The sequence below is a fragment of the Lacerta agilis genome, chromosome 6 (genome assembly GCF_009819535.1).
Source record: "Lacerta agilis isolate rLacAgi1 chromosome 6, rLacAgi1.pri, whole genome shotgun sequence".
Taxonomy (NCBI): domain Eukaryota; kingdom Metazoa; phylum Chordata; class Lepidosauria; order Squamata; family Lacertidae; genus Lacerta; species Lacerta agilis.
In genome coordinates, this window is record NC_046317.1 from 25024252 (window position 1) to 25029974 (window position 5723).

Genomic DNA, 5723 nt, shown 5'->3' on the forward strand with positions numbered 1-5723 from the left:
TAGTCACCAGTGTTTTGGACTAGAACCCAGGAGACCAGGAGTTCAAATCTTCACTCAGCCATGATGCTCACTGAATTACCTTGGGTAAGTCACTGTCCCTCAGCTTAATCTACTTCACAGGTCTTCTGTGAGAATGAATTAGCAGGGGTGAGAGAACTACATATAATAATAATAATTTATTATTTATACCCCACCCATATGGCTGGGTTTTCCTAGCCACTCTGGGTGGCTCCCAACAGAATTAATGGTGATGATGATGATTATAAAGTGATAAAACATCAAACATTAAAAGCTTCCCTAAACAGGGCTGCTTTCAGATGTCTTCTAAAAGTCAGATAGTTGTTTATTTCCTTGACATCTGATGGGAGGGTGTTCCACAGGGTGGGCACCACTACCGAGAAGGCCCTCTGTCTGGTTCCCTGTAATCTCACAGGGAGGGAACCACCAGAAGGCCCTCAGAACTGGACCTCAGTGTCTGGGCTGAATGATGGGGAGTGGAGACGCTCCTTCAGGTATACTGGGCCGAAGCCATTGAGGGCTTTAAAGGTCAGCACCAACACTTTGTGTTGTACTTGGAAACGCACGGGGAGCCAATGTACTTCTTTCAGGACCGGTGTTATATGGTCTTGGCGGCCACTCCCAGTCACCAGTCTAGCTGCCACATTCTGGATTAGTTTCAGTTTCAGGGGTCACCTTCAAAAGTAGCCCCACGTAGAGCGCATTGCAGTAGTCCAAGCAGGAGATAACCAGAGCATGTTGCTTTGAGCTCCTTGGAGGAAAAGCAGGATATAAATGTCATAAATAAAATTAAATTATAGACCTGCTGACTTCCCCCCCCCTTATCATCACAGGACTATTAAATTCACCACAGCCTTCCAGGAAAAGGGCGTGCTTGTGTGAATGCCAACCATAGCTGCCAAGATTCCTCATACAATTTGTTTTATTTTGGATTTCCCCACATCTGAAACTGGTTATCAAATTACTTCTGAAAATTCAGCATATCTCAACATTACTGGTGGTCGCCCTGGAAGCTGGAATGAAAAGGGCTGCCAGCACCTGCTTAGAATGTCCCCAGGTAACACCTCCTCAGTCAAATATCCTTTGTCCATTGTAGTTTCTCGGGGAAAATATGGCTGGAGAAAATATTGATCTAGCAGGAAAAAGTACACCTGGCAGTCTCCTGGGAATATAGACTGCTCTTTTCTGCAGCATAAGCCCAGGCAGAGATCATTGGAGAGAGGTGAAATTCAGGAAATCCAGCAGAAACTCAGGGAATCCTTTACTCAAAGATGTATAAAAAGTGACTTCCTCAGTAGGAGGGTAATGGCAAACAGATTTGCAAAGTGTCTTACATTGCTCCATCCTGGACACACTTGAAAGTAAAGCTTACAAAGTTCAGTGAAGCTTACTCCCAGGTAAGTGTGCAAAGGATGGCAGCCCAGAAGTGGTTGGTGTTTGCATATTCACCCCAAGTCTGGAACGGAAATCAATGTGGCTAATTTGGTTGGTATTCACTGTTGTTGTTGTTGTTGTTGTTGTTGTTGTTGTTTTTTCCAGTTCATCAGTGATATGTAATGATACATAATTAAAGACTTACAATTAATAATGTAAATGATTTCATAGCATTTCAGCATTGCAGACAATGAGATAAATAAAGTAGCTTTTGTTGGAAGCCAAACTGCAGCGGAATGGAAACAGCACTGCTTATATTATATATGGGGCGGAACAGAAATCAATGCTTTCTTAAATCCCTATAATTAATATATACTTACAATTTGTCTTTAGAAGTATATACAACACATATATAATTACAATAAAACAAATGTAAGGTTTATGTTACCTTGAAATTGGCATGCCAAATAAAGTCCATTGCTCTAAAAATGCATTTGACTGATCATCAATTGCTCTTTCGTAACATGTTAACTTAGACATTATTACAATAGCTCATATTCCGTTAAATCATTTTGATATGGATGGAACAGATTTTGTTTGTATGATATTTAAAATGTACCAATAAGTAATAGCCTGACAGTACACTAGCAGGCCTGTTGTTTTTGTCCATAGAGTTTTCTTGGCAGGGATACTGGAGCTGGCATGCTTTCTTAGAAGGAAGCTCCACTGTGTTCATTGAGACTTACTTCCAGAGAAGTCAGTAAGGATCCAATCTTTATCCCCCACTTGTTTGACATATTTGAGACAAAGAGTTATGGAGGGAGTCCTGCAGGCCAGCTCCTGACCACTGGACACCAGCTACACTTCTAAGATTTCACAGGGCTGTTAATTTCAATGTATATTTTATATTTTATGTAAACTAGTTAGAGGTGTCTTAAATTAAGCAGTAGGCAACTTCTCTCAAATATTTCTGTTACAAATCTTTGTAGTCCTATGGTCTGGAAACCTTTTCGCTTCATTTTTTCCAGAGACAGAGAGACACACAGAGCGGAACTATGGATCTCAGGAAATTGACATTTTCCTGTCCAGTATTAAACTCTGCACCTTTTATTGTATTCCCACAGACTCACGGCAACACAAGTGCCTTGTTCAACGTAGATTTGCATCTAATAGAGTACGGTTTTCTTATTGCAGTGGTGGGAATTGGTGATTTCACCCATGGGCTTTGTCCACCATGCCTTTTATGCGGTCCCCGACAAAGTACACGCACGAGAATCTGGTTCTCAATTTTCCCGTTTTCTCTTTTCCTAGGATTCTTTGGATTTTGCTTTCTAAGATAAAGCGCCACTCCTGCTGTGAGCAGAAAAGGCTAGAAGGACCTTCTATTTTCACACAGTCTTTATGATCTTCACTACTTGCCTTTCACATTTGAATAAATTCAGAAATAGCAAGCCAACGCTTAGGTCTTCCTCTCTCTTTCTGAGATATAATGGCTGTCCTTATTACACATCACAGAACTGAATATTTTAAGGTCATCCAAAGTCTGGAGCAGACAGACCTCTCCAAACTAAGCAGAAGTCTCGACTCCCCACCCCCCAGTAGCAGAGATTTTAACTAGTGCCAAAAGAAAGAAAGAAAAGGAAGCCCATTGGAACGTTCCCCTCTGCTGAGTATTATTGCTGCTGTAAAGATAATATTAATATACATTTGCAGTGCCTTGTGGATCATTATCTGGCCAGCGACCAAACACAGGCATAAAACATTAACAGCTAAAAAGGGAGTTATGGATTCCTTTGGGTTTATAATTTGTTGTTCATTACAACCAGCCACTGAAGTAGTCCTGAGCTGATTCATAGAGAATAAAATAGATTTGGTTTAATAATATCTCCAGGTCTTTGAATAAATTATGAATGCATCTTGACTGCAAGAAGGAGACAGTGACATTATGAAACGGTAATGAACAGATCTTCAAGAGGAAAACAACCTCGGATGATCATCACCCCATTCAAAACCTATTAAGCTCTGATGAAATGAAAAGAGGTTTCTCTCCCCCCCCTTCCCCTGTGTAGATGTGCAACAAGTCGTAAGTTGTGGACTTTAATAATATATTTTCTTCACAAGCAATAACACAGCAATTAGGAAGTGCTCAGTGAGGTAGAAATAATGGTAACTGCAGTGCAGATTAGCTATGCTGAAGGGAGTTCGCAGACGTACAGTAAAACAACATATCCCAGGCTCTTCCTGTTGTATAATTTCTCCTTTTATTTACTTATCATCTCACTTAAAGAGGACTCCTGGCAGTAATGAGGCTACATAAATGCACACCCAATCCCTAGCAAGGTGCTGCAAATGATATCAAAGATAAATCTAATGATTACCTATTATAATGACAGTGCAATCTTGTCGTCACTCATGGGGAAATTGTGCTGTGGTGAGAAGCCCAAAGCTGGCGAGAGATTGCCGTTGCACAAATGTGTATTCATTATTTCTGAACCTACTTTGCCTTCGCCTGGCTGTTGATAGAAGATGGGTAATTTGGTTGAACAGGCGCCACTTAGACGGGAGTTCACAAACCTTTCGGCTCGGACAGTGATACACATAAGCAACGTGGCAAATAAGAAAATAATGAGCTTGAAAACATGTGGGGCTTTTTCTTCCTTGGAAATTCTCCAGTATGGGCTTTAACTGCATACTTTTTTCCTCTGTTTTTTTTTTTTTTTAAAAGAGAAAGCTCCATAATCTCAGCTGCCACATCACATCTCAAGCAGTGTAATTGCTTCCTAAGTAAGCATCCATAAACAGCGTCCTAATGCAAGTTTCAGCACAAGAAGGTGTTTTTCAGTCCATCAGCCCTAACACAGTGAAATGGGTTTCGAAGACTACAGTCCCCAAAAGAGCTTTAGGTTGCAGTTCTACATGCAAGGGGCAGCCAATAAGATGCGCTCAGAATGTTATTGGGCTCCATCAGCCCCAGCCGGCAGGGCTAACAATTAGGGATGATGGATGTTATCCAACAGCATTTGGGGGGCACCTTGTTGGCTATCCCTGCTATACGTATTTACCTTAGTAAGTCCCATTGAGCATAGTGGGGCTTCTGGAGGAACATGTATAGGATTGTGTAGTTAATGTTGAAGACATGGCTTTCCAGAAGTAGCAAAACTTGCATTGACTTCGGTCAGAGCAGGGCTGAAGCTGCATCAGTGGTCAAGTAATCTTAAATTCTGGACTTAGTGTTCTCGCACTACCGCACACACACACACCCTTTGGATGATAATGCACATTAGTTCAAAATGTGCTAAGCCAGCTTTGCTGTGTTTGGGGGCCCACCTGCTCATTCTGCTGAGCAGAAGCCTTGACTTCTGTCCCAAATTCCTACCCTGAGCTGCATCAAGAATGCCCACACCCTGCAAATAGAATATTATCTCTGAACTGGTTTCTAATTTCTGATTGTTTGCTTATTGTAATCTGTTGCGATGTCAAGAAAGCAGCCAATGGCTTGGATCCCAAGATACATCAAGGAAGTTCATGGAAGGCAAAGCTTATTCAGGCTAAACATCACTTTCCACTAAATCAATCAATCAGTCAATCAATCCCCCAAGCAGTTTATATCCACAGTAAAAAAAAATACAATAAAAATGGCATTTTTAAAAACAGATCTAACTGTACAGTATCATATAACTGCTGCTGCCCAATGGCCAGGTAATCAAAACATATTTACCTTGTGCCAAAATGATGACAAGGTTGGTGCCAGGTGGACTTCTCTGGGGGGGGGGGAATCTCCTACCTCTTCTGTCTTCTGCAACAAAAGACTGGTCATAAAACACGGTAGAATAAAGAGTAAAGACCTGATCCCAGGCTGGCAAAAAAAAAGTATATGAAATGTGTTTGGACTGAGACTTTACTTTGTTGTAGCCCAACACACCTTTTGAACGCTGGACTAGTAAGACCTTTGGTTTGATCTTCCAGGCAATTCTTAATGGAGCCAAAAATGACCAGCTGCTGAAATAAAACATAAAATATCATTCAACGGGCCCATGAAAGATCAGTCACTTGAGTCCAACACTATACTGCCTATCATGTAAAGCTGATATAACATAGAAGAATACAAATCTTATTAATAGAAGGGAAGATGTTTTTCAAAATGTCTTTGTAAAATACACAGAGCATTAAAAATCCCAGCATATGAATAAGCTAGATTCTACAATACGAATTTTATAGGTACTTAACTTCACTGTAGCTTATCCCACTGTAACCATTCCAGACTTAAATAATTATTAATTTTAACAAATGTATCACATTTAATGCTCGTTAAATTCTGCTTTGCAGGATGA